At 37.8% G+C, this 16,036-nt stretch overlaps 1 long non-coding RNA gene across 5 annotated transcripts in view; it reads right to left on the bottom strand.

The window, feature by feature from the left end:
• Positions 1-16,036, bottom strand: part of LOC121068952 — a 65,848-nt gene that overhangs the window by 30,252 nt on the left and 19,560 nt on the right. For all 5 annotated transcript variants that reach the window (XR_005819161.1, XR_005819159.1, XR_005819160.1 and 2 more), the window contains 2 exons: positions 13,571-13,608; positions 12,525-12,580 (listed from right to left, as the gene is read on the bottom strand). This is a non-coding gene — a long non-coding RNA (uncharacterized LOC121068952). The remainder of the gene's footprint in view (positions 1-12,524; positions 12,581-13,570; positions 13,609-16,036) is intronic.

Raw genomic sequence — 16,036 nt, 5'->3', positions numbered from 1 at the left:
CTCAGAGCTAATAAGGTCTGAATTCTGAGCTAAATTAGAACTATTCAAAAGTACCTCATGTATTGTGCCAATTCCTGCCCCTGACCACAGATGACCTATGAATGTACAAGCAGGATTTCTGTTCCTCCTCCAGTGGTCATAGTATTCTTTGTTAGCTAAGGCTAAGGTTTGCTGAAAAACACAGTGCCCTAGCTGCATTGGTGGTGACATTAACCAAAACACATGAATAAAACTTGCCTAGATATATCTTCTTCCAATGTAATTACTTCTCCTGAGTACAATACAAGAGTACTCTTACAGGCATAATCTATTCCTAGTGAACGAAGAAAACTTTTGGGCAGATCTTGGTCATGTAAATCCCAGAGTTGCAACAGCACTATTCTGCCATTGAGACCCTCCCAGGACATTGACTTCTACCTGATCTTCTATCACACACTCTAGAAAAGAACATACACGGAAAAGAACATACACATCATACACGGAAAAGAACAAATAAAAATCTATCTCAGCTTGGAATAAGAGGGAGAATGGGCTATTTTATACCAATTTCTGTCATTTTTCTTGAAGCTTCAAAGGATAGCGTCTCTCATGAGTTTTAGTATTTTGATAGTTTTTCATCCATGCTTGTAAGTAGTTTTTATAAAGTCTTGATTCCTATGGACCTATATTAATAGATTTTTTAATCTCCCACTATTTGTCTATTCCAAAGATGATAAGACCCATTTCTGACTGACAGAAAAACAAATCTTGGAGAAATGACTGACTGTAGTTTCATAGGTCTGGTTCGGTTGTGAAAGACATACTCTTAAGACTTGCTGTTGTTTCCATTTGATATTTAAAGTGTTTGTAGATTAACAAAATCATAGATGTTTGCACAATTTTAAGGAGTTTATGCAAACCCACAAAAACATCAGCTTCCCCAGTACAGAGGACCAGCCATTTATTTTGTATGCATAGTATTTTCCTGCAGAGAATCTATCAGATATGATATACCGTTTCCTTAAATATTTTTGATATTAAGTCTTAAGTTGGCAGGTAATGCTGTAGGGAATGTGGTACCAATGGCTTAGTAAGGAAAAAAAAAGTAAGAAGAAACAAGGAACTTCATCACTTTTCTGTGCTTCAGCTTACTATTTTTTGCTATACTTACTACTTATCACTCATTTAATAACACTAGAATTAAATCAAAACCTTGTATTTTGTATTCCTTTCCATCATGTTCCTCTTCACTTCCCATTTCCCTGAGTAGCCATCTCACTTTATGCATGAAAAGATATTTGGCTGAGGACAAGAATCAGCAATGCGTTGCGTTGCTTGGGCAGCTCTGCGAAGCTCTGACCTGCTCTCTTTTCCTAACGATAGCTTAGTGTTGATATCACAATCCATTGCCTGTTATTTTAAAATGTCATTCACAATACCTACATTCTGAATATTATATTCAGAATATTTTCTCATGACTCTTTAATTGCTAAAAAATGACAGTTTGCCCTTTGCTTCTGTCATGCTTGCTTAACTGAACTTCCGTTAAAAGATGCATCTGGTTTTGAGCAGAAAATCAGCAAACGAACTGGAACAGGTAACTGTGCTGAGTTAAGTTTTCTGACAACAGAATCTGGTCTTTGCTGAATGAAGAACTTCATTTACACTTAATCTCTAACTCAGCAAATACTGAGATGCCATTCAAGAAACTTTTTTACGTTCTGTAAGAAATACACTATATTTCTTTGTATAATTGGATTCATCCTGCTGAGTTGTTACTGTTGGAGGTTCTCATGGAAGGTAAAATTTATCCAGCATTGATCTGTAGCTCTAAAGCAGTCCCAGTGTTGAGAGAGGAAATTATCTTTCACAAAAGCAAAGTGAGTTCTCTCAATCTAAATAAATTCACATGAGGCTGCACAGACCTCTTCCCCTACACGTTGCTAAGCATGAATAAAGGATGACTTTATCACCTGATGGTACTTCAAAATGAATGACTTTTTCACCCCCAATTCAGCTATGATATAAGCCTAGCAGAGAAGATTTTACATATGGGTAGATTTTGGTTCCTTGGAAGTACAAGTAATTCTAATAAAAAATTGCACTGGCCTTTTAGCTACAAAGGCAGCAAGAACAACCACAACAAAGGAAAATAAGAGCAGAAGAAAGTAAATATTATCTATAAACACTGAAAATGCTTGAGAATGTTGAAAAACAATAGCAGCCCAATGCTGAATGATATTAAAATGGCTCAGGCTGAGACTTTTTCCCTTCAATTGCCCTAAAATATTAGTTAGCATTTAATAATAACTGAGATGTAAGAAAAGTATATCTTATGTTTTTGGTTGTTCACACTCAGGGGTTCCTCACTATGAGTAGTAAGTGAATGGGAGCTCTTCTTTGTCTTGCCTTTTCAGGAATTAGCAAATCACTCCTTTTTCAAGATGTTGTGGCTGAATGGAAATTGATGAGATCATTTGGTTGTCCCCAAATGTTGTTAGCAAAAAGCTATGGAAATAGTTATATGAAGCTTGGGAGATTCTAAGAAAGTTCTTTTGATTCAAAACCTCAACTATCCTGACCCTTATTTAACTTTCACTTCAACTCGGTCACTTCCAGCTTCTCACTGGAATAATTTCTGATAAGGAGCAGCATTTCATTATTATTCAGACTTCTCACATAGTCACACAGGTCTATTATAACAGAAAGTCAGTATAAACCTCCAGGCTGTTTGCTTCTGCTTTGATAATAACCTCCAAGGGTCTAATTACTGAAGGACAAACTCCTTGGTTCCATTGTACACATAGGGAGATATCTGTATGGAGCTGAAGATGAGGTAAAAACATCTTGAGGGTGAACTTCAGAATAACAGCATCAGTTTTAAATCCTATGTTTAACTAGACAAGGAAACTGCAATTTCATTTACAAGTGTGCTTCTACTGTTTTTCAGTTGCTACATGGTGATCGTTACACTTTAAGGGAAAATTGAGAATTATTTATTTACAGACACCCAGATGAGAACCATTCAAGAAATACTAAATGGACAAAAGAAAAGAGGAGCTCAAAGTTCCCCTTCTTAAGTCAGGGGTAGACTCATAGCAATCATACAGTACTAGAGAGTCTTGTTGAATTAGGTCTATTCTCTTGGATCCACTCAAAAATTATTTGCTTAAACATTTTACTACCTCAAAAGAAGCAGTAAGTCTCTTGCATCACAAAAGTTTCTCTAACAACTGATGAGTAGCTACACAGTCTTAATGATCACAGTCCTCCCACTGTCCTGGCCTAGTCCTAACTTGCCATGCTTGAGGGGAGTCTCCTACACTGTCAAAGAAACCGAGGCGTGTGGTTGCCACTCTAGAGACCTATGTCAAAACCTTTTGTGCTGCTAATATCCTTGTATTCTAATATCCTGATCTGTCACATACCCTGTAAGCATATGTACTACCTTTCTCTCAGTAGCCATGTGCAAAAGCAGCTCTGTCCTTATGTCACCAAATAGCACCACGTCCTAGCCCAGGCAAAAATTTCACTGCAGGCTTTCCGCTGCCTATCTCACTTCCAGTGGTCAAGTTATCTAGATGTTCTCAGAACCAGGCTGCGTTTCACAAAGAAGACAGAAGATACAAGGCCTTCTTCATGCAGATATTGTGTTTTTGCTAATGATCACTGGTTAGCGGGCTCAGGGTGTGAAAATTCGTGTTTTTACAGCTCCATTTTGTCTGATAGAAATTAGAGTTGGATACAGGTTTCCTAGAAACTAGCAAAATTCTGAAGTCAGCAGGGACTGTTGTGCTAAGAGGTGGCAATCACAATCTTTCCTGTTGGAGGTAGTTAACTTTCCATTAGTAATTGAATATACAGTAAACCAGATTAAAAAAAAAAAAAAAGGGAGAAAAAGAGTGTCTGCAGGGAAGGGTTTGAGTCTGTATACCACAGAGTCATGTTCAAGCCTCTGACTAGATGAATCTCCAATTATTTGTACAAGTAAACACCCCCAACAAAAACAACAAATAAACAAACAAAAAACCTCATTGTTCCAAACACATAGTAGTAACGACATCCTTCTGGCACGTGGAGCACCTACAGCTAATCTTGACGCTAACTTTAGCAAAATGAGAAGGTGGAAGGGAGGCCACAATGCATTAATCACCGTCTCTGACTTCTTAAAGAAAGCCCTTGACATCTCGTCTCATGTCATAATTTATGGTCAAGAATCCTCACCAGATACTTCCATCTCCTTATGTTGCCATACCTACTTAATTTGAGGCTCACCTGAACCAGTTTGATGGCTTCCATGACTCCAGTTCTTAGGAGCCCAAAACTCCAACATCATGCAGGCAGGTAGGGTAACTTATGCAGCACTGTTTCAACAGAAGGAGCACATGGAAGTCACATGGTGCAGCATCAACATCTTTTTGAATTTAGACCTTCTCTCTCCATGGAGGAGTATCTTACTTAGAAAATAATTAGTATCTTTAGGATATGGTATGAAAACACACCGTAATAGTGATCACTAACAAAGTAGAAAGAGGAAGGGAGAAACAATGGTTTCAGTAAGAAGCTGTCTGAATATTATTTTATACACTTGTGAACCGACATGGGGAAGTATGTTCTGAATCCTTTTGTGAGTGAAATGAGAATTTCAAAATTATTTTGGATATAATAGAAAAAAACACATTGCATAAAAGCAGGACTTTAACATTATTTACCTTTATTTGTTGCTTTTTCCAAAGAATCCACGTTATCAACATTCAATATTATTTGCAACCTTGAACTGTAAACTGAGAAGTCACTTATACAGAGAAAGAGATTTAGAAGATACAGGTATAGGAAATCACTAGCTCTCCTAAGACCAATCCTTAGCAAGTCTGGTCTTTCCTTAACAGGCTTACCTTTTATGCAGATGAGTACACTAATGATTCCTGGCTTTGAAATTCTACAGTTATGATAATATGCCTAAAGAAAAATGACTTTCTGTAAGGTTATTTTCACAAGAAATTCTCAGACGTCACCATAACAGAAGAGCCTTGATATACAGAGAAGCAGTTGACAACAAATCTTTGTCTTTTTGTTGGCACTACATTTATAAGCCTATCTTTGGCAGATAAATGTCACATACATACATTTTCTACATAAAATCAGCCCAAGCATTCTGTAACTCTATTCTGTAAACAATTTGGATGCAAACTGGGAAGAAGGATGGAAACTTGAAGAATATTTTCCCTATAAAAATATCACAGTTAGTGTTTGAAGAAAGAAACAGCAAAGCCATGGTTAATATCTCCAGGAGCACATAGTAGCAAAATGTGAAGCTTGGGATAAGTATTTTGCTATTGCTCATTATCTGACTCACCTAGAAATAGTTTGGTACAAAACCAATTATAATATAAAACATATAAACATATGCAGCTTTGTGTATAGGTTATCAGGCACCACTAGAAGAGATTCAGAAGAAATTCCTTTGGTGTATGTTATTTGTGGTCTCATTTGCAAACAGCATGCCTCATGAATAAGTCATGAAGTTGTATTGCAAAGCTGTTTTGAGCAGTTATTTGGTGATATTACTTCAACTGTATGCACATGCATAAGTCATTGCAGGAACACTAATACAGCATTATGTTTACCAAATCCAAGAGAAAAGCATACTAAATAAATATTAAAAAAAAAAAAAAATCAAGAGTAACTAATGTAATGACAGTTTATATTTGAATAAATATTCTTGGCCTTTCATGTTTCTGATCCATTGATATTCTTTCTACCTGGATTTACTGAATGGAGTGTCATAGTTCCTAATGTGATATCAACCTTTACTGTCAGGTGACCTAATTTTTCCATTGTAGGTGAAATCCCTGGCATTGTAAGTAAAGGCATGGCATGTGAAACCCCTGACATGCCATATGGTCCTGTGACTTCACCATACGCCTGGCAAAAACATGAGTCTCATAAAGTCAAGGGAGAAATTTTGGTTGATTTCAGAGAGATTTGAACAGTAAATGACTTTGGTGTTTTCTCTAGCAAAGGACATGTTGTCAAAACACCTATGGGGAAAGCTGGGATATGCTGAGTTGTACTTATACTTAAGTACCTGTTCTGTCTTCACATACAGTACCACTTTCGAATCCCATGTTTAAACTGTACAGTGCCTACTTTGAGGATGCTTCTGCAAGCACATTCCTAGGTTCTCACGTGATAAAGGGTTGTAGAGCCACAGCTAGCTGAAACATGACAACTGTATGGAAGCAAGAAAATTTCTATGGTATCTCATACATTATAAACATATGTACCAATTTGTTTTACTTTTTGGAGTGCATGTTTTAATGAAAAAATAAATCCACTAGAATGGAAGGTATGGAAGATCTGGAAAATACTTTTCAGATTAGGAAATTTAGAGGAAAAAGACATTTCAGAGGACCAGACCTTTTGAGAATTTAGAGTAAATTTAACAATTTAAGTTCTGGACACAGAGAAAACATTTTTTAAAAAGTCTTGAGATGTTCTGTTTCAGCTTTATCAAAACAATTTTTTTCATTTTCAAAATATCATGAGTTATTTAGAAATGAATATATATTAAAGACAAAATTGAAAAACATACAACCAGAAGTAAACCAGGTTGGTCAGAATGAAATAAAATGTTTCCTTTTAAGTTAAACTATGTTTTGGGTCAACTTCAAACATTTTTTCTTGATATTTTTTCCATATTTCTTAAAGAAAAATGTCACTCAAACTGATTTGGTGCGTTGGAGCATGTGATCATATTTTAAATCGTTCCATGGATTTCAACTGTCTGTCCCTATACTTCATTAAAAAAATAAAATAAGACAAAAAATCCCCTGCCTTTATGATTCAGCAACTGAATTGAGATCTGTTTATTTCCAATTGTGATGTAGCACCTCCGGACAGCACAAAAGCAATCAGCAAGATGGGCATGTGAATGCCATGGAAACACAACTTTTCTGAACCATGAAAAACACGGAGAGAGAGTTCTTTACAAGATGTACAGTTCTTCACAATGTCTTCACAACTATTTAATATTAGAACTCACATTTAAAAGGATACCAAATATTCTACATAGTTTGCATATTGCAAAAGATGCTTCCACCACTGTAAAGTAGTTTCTCTGGGACATATCCGGGCAGATTTGCTGCAGCATAAAGCAAGCTGGATGAACAGTTCAGATCCTGAAAGAAAGGACTTAAATAGAAAAGATTTTTGCTAGGGCGCTAGACAGATGCCTCTGTTCTTATAAAACTTGCCTTTGTATCTCACATGTAATTCTACTCCTGCAAAACAGAAGCTGGAACAGAAGTTTTTGTCGTACTTTCTCATGGTGCAAATGGTTGTTTCAGTGGTATCTGACAGCTTTATGCTTCCCCTAAAAATCCTTGACTTGATTATTGAGTTGGTTTGGTTGCACAGTGGGAAATAGCAAAGAGATGAGATGATAGACAGTAGACATGACAAAAGCTCAGTGGACAGTTTAATGCCATCTTGAAGACATCAAAGATCATAGAACAATAGAATAGTTTGGGTTGGAAGGGACCTTAAAGACCACCTAATTCCAACCACCTGCCATGGGCAGGGACACCTCCCACCAGATCAGGATGCTCAAAGCCCCATCCAACCTGGCCTTGAACACTTCCAGGGATGGGGCATCCACAGTTTCTCTGGGCAGCCTGTGCCAGTGCCTCACTACCCTCATAGTAAAGAATTTCTTCCAAATATCTAAGGTAAATCTACCCTCTTTTTGTTCAAAGCCACTGTCCTATTACTAAACTCTCTGATAAAGAGTCCCTCTCCAGCTTTCTTGCAGGCCTCCTTCAGGTACTGAAGGTACTGTAAGATAATATTAGGGTCCACATCTATTCTCAGTAACGGATTTGTTCTGGGTTCATGTTTCACCCTTTTTTTGTTGCTACAAACTTCTTCATAGCTGTCATGATGTTATAAGCACTTATTAAATTCACAAACATATTGTTAAATTGATAAAAGGAATCCTGTACGGCAAGGGTGCCACAAAGCAATTTAAAGGCTAAACATTTTAATTTTGTGTACAATGTATGTGAATGTGTGACTCATTGCTGCATTTCCTATCTTCGGTCTAAGCTGAAGCAATAGAATTGGACAGGAAAGCTCTGGTTATGCTATTGGGAATACAGCAATTTCAAGATCAAATATGTTAGCAGGTTGCTCACATTTTCATGCACATTTGAAAGAGCCCATGGTTTCTGAAGGGTTGGCACTATTCTGTAGGCTGTCAGTGGTATTACACAGTGAGTTCATTTCTTCTACAACTTCTTTAATTTGTCACAAAAAATGGACAATTTGTCAACAGCATCTATAACCTTATTTTTATATTATAATACTCCCAGATGTACACAAACATCACATGTAATGGGTATCACAGTCTCTCCTCTGTGGTTTTTCACAGCATATTGCATTGGAAAGAGAGAGCTCCCTGATAGTGACTACAAAATTTGTGACTATTGGTATTTTTCAAAGAAAGTCCACCCCTTACGCTTTGCACATAGTCCTCATCTGTAAACACATATCTGTATTGCAACATCATGCAACATTTTGTGATAAACAAAAGATGACTAAAATGGATGTGTATTAGCCAACTGTTAATCATTTAAATGCATGTCAAGGCAGGCCATGCCTGGGTCTACAGAGATGCTCAGTGAGCCCAAGAAGGTGAGCAGAGGAAGGAAGGAAAGGTCCTCGCTTCTCCCTTTCCACTCCTGCATAGACCTAGCCGTAGACTCATACATAGCAGAAAATACCCATAGAGAGGCAAAAAATAAAAACAAACAAACAAACAAAAAAACAGAATGTATTTAGATAGGCATGGTATAATTATCCAAAATAAACTGTAGCCAAGAAACTGCGCTGTAAGAAGGCCCTACTGCAAGGAAATCTCAGAACAAACACCAATAAATAAGAAATAAGACTTGAGACTCTCCTTAAATATTAATTTCTGCAGTTCAGTGCATTGGGCTGTGAAATGCCTCATTAAGTCTTTCTCTTGTTGTTATCAATACTATGTTTTAAAAGATGTTGGAGCTTTGTTGATCTCCTTTAACTTGGTAATAAATTGGTATCATTGTATTTTTCCCTTCTATTTCAAGTAAATATGGCTCTCATTACAGTTATAGTGGTATATATTTCTATTGCCAGCATATTCCTCCACTCCCCCCGCATCTAGATATCTAACCAGGATATTCTATCCTGCCTCATTTTGCTGCTTAATTATATTTAAGTAACGTTTCCCTTTCCTGACTTTCCCTCACTCCTAATTTGCCTGCTTCCAAGTGAGAGGTATATTTAATTTAACAGCTTTCTTTCCCTGAATTTCCCTAGCTGTTGCCCCATACAATAAGGCTGTATTGTTATTTTCTTTCTCAAAACCATATATTAGGCTTAGTGCTTTAGGATTAAAAAAGCATGACAGAGAAAAGGGAAAATCTGGGGGTGAGGGCAGCTTTCAGTGATACTCTATTCAAGCAATTCAAACTTTTCAAGGCAGATATAATGAAGAGTAATTCACTGGAGGTTATCTGCAAACACTGCCTGAGCTCTAACCTTAAGGGAAAATCAATACAAACTTATACAACAGGCTGATCTGGGGGGCTCTTCAGCATAGTCCTGAACCCCACAGTTCGAAGAACTAGAAGAGAGCAGAAGTGTGGTGGAAAAGGGGAGCTGCAGAGAGATATCTTCATGGCAGCAGATCACCTTCCTGTCAAATGCACTTCACATTTGGCAAGCCTGATGTTCCTAGCACAGAAGGGCAAACGGCGCCTGCTTTGAGCAGGGGAGAGTGTGCCGGGGCTGTGCTCTAAGGGGAAAAGATTTTCAAAATGCCAGCCAGCATTTTGGAACCTGGAATTTCCGTCTGAAAGACAACAGAACTGCACTGCAGAGTAGCCTTTTTTTTTTTTTTTTTTTTTTTTTCTTTTCTCATAGTATACACAGACACCTGCTATTAGATGATATCTTATGGGTTGCTTCATAGGAAGCTGGGCAGGCCAGCTCAGTGCAGCACAGCCTGCTGTGTGCTGGGGCATTGCTGGTGCTGCCAATGGGTCTTGACTCTGTCTGGGACTTTATCCTCTGGGCTCTCTCATGAAATATGCCCAGCACCAAAATCAGTGGTGGATAAGCTATCCAAGGTGGTGGTGAGAGCCCAAATGTCTACAGTTAGTGCAAAAATTTTACTCACCATTCATATCAAGCCCTCAGGGCCGTAACCTTCCTTGAAGAGGTGCTGGCAGGGAAAAGCCAGAGTGTCATAGAGCACATCGTGCTGAAGGCAGCTGCAGAGAGTGAAAGAAGCCCTGCAGTCTAGGAGCTTGCTTTTAGAAGAAAGAAGTTTGGACAAGGAGATTTTGACAAGCCTGGCAAAACTGTGTTGACTCTGTCCCTGATCTTTTATTCTTCTCACTGCTTTATGCAGATGTAAGTATTAAAAACATGAATGCAACAGCTAATCAAGGCTCCCAAGACTATTCTTCTAAAATCAGAGTTTGTTTTTCATTACTTACATTTAGATGATGTTGCTATAGTACAATGGTGAAGAGAGATAATGTTAAAGCTTATTTGGTCTAAGAATTTTGCTGGAATTAATGCACAGCAGTCTCTTGCAGGGGATTGAGAGTCAGGTCAGGTACCTCCTAATGTAAATGCCTACAGTTTTCCACAGCTAAAGTGAAGTGCATTCAGAGCAGCAGACACAGCACTGTGGAGTTGTCACTCATGACAAGGGTTGATTTAAATGCAACACTATCAGAGTAAGCACAGTTCTGGCCTCACACTTTCTAGAGAAGCTAGTAATAAGTGAAGGATTAAAAAAATTATTTCTCCCTTCTTCCTGCGTTGTTACTTTTCTTGAGGAAGAATCTCTATTTAACAGTAAATATTAAATGATACATCAGTAGTTATAATATATGATGCGCGGGGCACACATTTGTACTGAATGTGTTCTCTGCTGAAGTGCAGGACACAGGACTGGGGTTATTCTTGCCCTGAGGTTCCTGATCACTTTTCTAAGGGATGAGCTGCAGAAGCAGGAACCTCACTTCCACCAAGATCAAGGGGATAGCACTGTGCCAACATTTTCTCTAGCTTTCTTCCACCATGTAACAATGCTGATCTATCAAAGTAAATAAGCGGACTGATTCAGTTCCTGACAGCATGATGATTACTTTGGAGAATGACTAACTGAAATGATTTGTTGGAGTATCTCACTCTGCAGCAGCAGTTCAGGAGTATCAAGGAGATGGGGCTATGACTGATAAGAGAGGGAACATAATTTCAGGTGGGGTCACAGAGAAGAGATATTATTCTTCTGGTTCTTGCATGCTTCTTTTGCCTCTATATGTCAGATGACAATAATTAATTTGCTGTCATCAGCTAACACCTATCCAGTCAGGTTGATCTGGTCTAAAGACATCAACATTAGGAAGCAGTGGAGGAGAAAAATGATGTTATGGTCTAGAGTGACATTAGCTCACACAAGAACAAAATTTTTAAATTAAAGAATGTGTTATTCAGAACTGTGTAGAACATTTGCAACTTTTCTGGGCTCAAAATATGAACTCAAAACATGTATTCCATAAATGTTAAAAAGCCAAAAAAAAATCAAGCCCAAACACCCCTCCCTGACTGGGGACTTAAGAGTTTTACTGTAACTTTTCAGAAGTAGAAACCTGGATGTGTCCGTACACTTTGGAGACAGTTCCTGACCTGCTTTATCTTGCTGCATGCTGAAATACTTGTTTCTGTTCTACAGCACAAGATGTGATCCTCCAATTGCCACAGTAGCAGGAGATATCCTGTGAAAAAGCTAATTCTGTCTACAGTTTACTGCTTTGCAATTTTATATTCTATCCTGTAAGATAAGTCTTAAATGATGGATCTGGGAAGGAGCAAGAAAGGAAAGCAATGAGAAGATTTCCCCTGCAAAGTTATTGGTAAGCAAGGGTTTAAATTCTGGCACAAACCCACAGCCCTGACTTTTCTTCTCCACGTCCCTTCCCCCAGCAATACTGGAAAGTGTTCACATACAACTTTATTTTACCATCTGGAGATGGAGTGTGTTATGCAACGTCCAGATTTCACAATTTATTTATTTTTTATTTATTATTACTATGTCTCTGCAGAATTGTCATTATGACTTTGCAATGGCAAATAAAAGGCCCAGTCCTATCAGGGTAGGTGGGAATTTTATTTAATTTGTAGAAATGGAACTGAAACATATTAGGGCCACAGATGGGTGAACTGATGTACACAGCATCTAAAAAGCCCTGTCAAATACCTCCTTGAACAACTGTCAGATAGAAACAGTACTAGAGAGACAGAAAATCGAGTTACTTTGATCTAATGTGTTATTTCATGAAGGTATCATTCTGCAGTTCTCCATTAAGTAGACAGGACAAGCTCTTGAAAAATGATAAATACTTAAGAAGATTTTCAGTGTAAAAAATTGCAAATAAACAATTTTTCGGACACATATCATTCACCACTCCAGACTGCATAAGACTTACCCTGTTATTTCCTCAAGTTTTCTGCTGGGTAAATCCTTCAAACTGAGAACTGCAACCTAACCGTGAAGTGATAAGCAATAAATTGCATCAGGTATATACTAAAATTATCTTTTAATATACACATAAGTTATAACAAGTATAAAGGTATTTGAATACATATGCAAGTATCATTATAGTCTTGGTTTTCCCTATCAGAACACTGGGGCTGCAGGTACGGCATGCTATGAAGTAGTGAGCTGCTTTCAGGACAAGTTGTGAGTATGTGATGGGCTGGGCATTTACTTTTTAAGAAAATGCTTAACTGACGTGTCAGAGAGTCTGAAAGGACAACTGTGCCCAAAATAAAGCTGTAGATCCCAAACTTCTAAAATTGGGAGAATTCTGAATTGGGATACGGATCCCAGTTTTGCAGTTGATACTTATTTAAATGCAGAGGAAAAACAAACAAACAAACAAACAAAAAAACAACACTTTCCCTACATGCAGAGAAAACGGGGAACAGGGTTAGAAGGCATTGGTTCCTTAAAGGTAAGACTCTTTGAGATCCAAGGTACATATCCACCAAAGCAGTGTAAATATTATCAGTCCCAAGTGTGGCAAAATCTGTCAGGTTTTGGTTTTCATTTCAGACTTGACACACAGTTCATAACTGAAAAAATTCTCAAGTCTTGGTCAATTTTGCTGTAGTAACTGATCAGCAGGAAGACCGCTTTGTGATTGTGCTTTGAAATTGCCATAGCTTTACATTTTATGTCTTTGCTTTTGACATGGAAGCAGGTGAGCCTAGTGTTTCTACCTGAATATTATTCATAGGGTCTGTGGGTTTTGAGCCTGAAGAAAATGCATAAGGTTATGGGAAAACAAACATGATTTTTATATCATTGGAAATAAGATATGTAATATGTAAATACATGCAATATGTAACACAATATATTTACGAAAATTTTCTGGCACTCTAAATTCCTAATTTCCTTAAAATGATAATATTCAAATATATTTGAAATAATAATATTTTGTAATAAGTAAAGCAGTATATGTAGTTTTACCTTACTTCAGCAGAAATCAGGGATGTAACCTTTTCCTCCTGGAAAGGACAAAAGGACACTACTTAATGGCATTAAAAATACAATGTACTACTGACAGAAATATGTCCAAACAATTCTGCCCGCAGGATGTAAACAAGCCCCATTCGAGAGTACAATCTTTCCCTGTCTACCTCCCCATAAGTTTTTGGTGTCCAATTCTCTATCAGTTTTCTTAGAAGACAAAGAAAGTCACAAGATGAAAGGAGTGTGTTGACAGTAAAAGCAAAGCTAAAGAACTTCAAACCAAAACACTTGAAAAGAATACAGAAATGAGAGGACTGTAAATACATCTCTAATACAGCAAAGAATTCCACCTAAAGCCTGAAGTAAAGCACACCAGAGCAACTGGAAATATTCTGAGAAATGCACGAGGGATTTTTGAATGGGTTTATGATGTCTAAAGCACTTGATGTGAACTTCTACCTTGTGCTTTTGATATGGACAACCCAGAGGACTTTGATAACTGCCTGGAAAAAAGCCGCAGTACGATTCTGGAAAGATGTCTTTCCATCCTGCTCCCTCAGGCAACAGCACTGCTCAGTATCTCTGCAAATAATGCCGTGCAGCTCCATGTTGAGGTCTACCTTCCTCCCAGCTCTGCAGGCCTGAAGAACATGGTAGGAACACCATCACAGCTCCAGCAAGGTTTCTCACTTCCATAAGCTCTCCTACTGAGGACTGGGACAAGGTGAGCACAAAAGCTTTGTGTGCGGCAGTGCTGTCCTCTGGGGCTGGTGCCACTGTGCTCAGCCCTGGTGTAGAACAAGGTGAGCACAAGAGATCATCTAGTCCAACTGCTTGACCACTTCAGGGCTAGCCAAAAGTTAAAACATATTATTGACAGGGTTATCCAAATGCCTCTCGAACACTGAACGAAAACTTAACTTCAGCCTGGAGCAGGCTGGAGCATTGGAGGAAGTGCAAGAAGGCAGGAGGGCAGAAGGTGAAACAAAAGCCACACAACTATGGGTGCTCCTGGGCCCTGAGTTTTGTCATTGACCAGACTCAGAAAGTCAGTGAGCTGGAGGGAAGATTTTTGTTTCTTTCCTCTAGTTACTAACTGTCTACGTAGTGTGGTGTCTCTGAGACAGTCTCCTGCTGTACACATTCACATGGCATTGCCCAGCACAAAAGGGACTGTAATTCCCTTGGCTTTCTGGTTACTAGCAGATAATAGTGAAATAAGATAGAGTGAAACACTGATATATTGTGTGGGCAAACCTTTTGTACAGACTATACACCCAATGCTATTTATCCATCTTTTCTAAATGACTTTCTGGGTAAATTAAAATTGAAATTTGTAATCTCAGTATTTTCCTCATGTTCTTAAAATGACTTAAGCAAATAGTTTCATAACTGTCATATATGAAGCTTAGTTTTTGCCTGTTTATTCATTAATTTTCAACTTAGTTGCTTGTGTTGAGTCACATTCAATGATTAGCATGAGTAAATTAGCTTTTACTCTGTGACAGTTCTGAGAAGTTGAATTAGTACCTGTGTTTACTGCAAAGATTTTCTTTGATGCTATGTACTTATGTTCTCATACTATTAAAGTGACATTAGTAATGCAGACTGTCCCAGCAGAAATCAACCTGTGAAAAGTAGCATAATGCAACAACAAACAACTAAGTAATCTTTCTCGATTCCAGCTGAAATCAATGATTTCTCAATTTCTCATCAGCAAATGACCCTCCTTCACTGACGTTAATTTCTCTTCAATGTTACACATTGCTTGCTTGATTAGCTTTTAAATAGTAGTACCAGAAGCCATGCTCACTGTTTTGTTGTTGTTGCTACATCTAGATTAGACATTGCTGATTTATATTTTGTAAATATTTTTCTTGCATTCCTGTCTGTTGCTGTGCCAGAAACTAGAAAGATCACTACCTGATCAAGAAAAATGGTAGCAGCACGGCTGCTGAAATGTCTTAATGAGTATCGGTGGAACAAACATCGCTGCAACAAAGGCATTGAAGTCAGAGTCTCAGAAGAACTTGAATAAGTTGAAAAAGATTTGGTTCATGTATCCTGATCATTCATTTTTCTAATGAAAAAAGCAATGTGGTTGATAGTAGACCTGTATGAAAAAGGAACATATTACTGAGAAGAAAATGTATCTGCCAATATCTGTAAAAATCTGTAAGAAAAAGATTATTTTTAAATAGCAGAAAAGAAATAAGAACAAATAAACAGAAAACCAGCTTTCCAGAGGGAAAAAAAAAAAAAAAAGGTTTTCTATCCCCAGGAGGATTAATAATTGACATGTAGCAGCTTCCGTGGTTGAACAGCCACCAAGCAGATGGATGGATATGATTATTCTCTCTCATATATTTACTAATGGAAAGTTCCCAGTACAAACATTAACATAGTATGAATTGCTTTATGCTCTTGAGATTTTTAGTTCCATAAATATTTTTGGCAGCTTAG

This window comes from Cygnus olor, chromosome 4 (assembly GCF_009769625.2).
Source record: "Cygnus olor isolate bCygOlo1 chromosome 4, bCygOlo1.pri.v2, whole genome shotgun sequence".
NCBI classification, from domain to species: domain Eukaryota; kingdom Metazoa; phylum Chordata; class Aves; order Anseriformes; family Anatidae; genus Cygnus; species Cygnus olor.
Note: the sequence above shows the minus strand (reverse complement) of the source record. Positions and strands in the feature narration are given on the sequence as shown.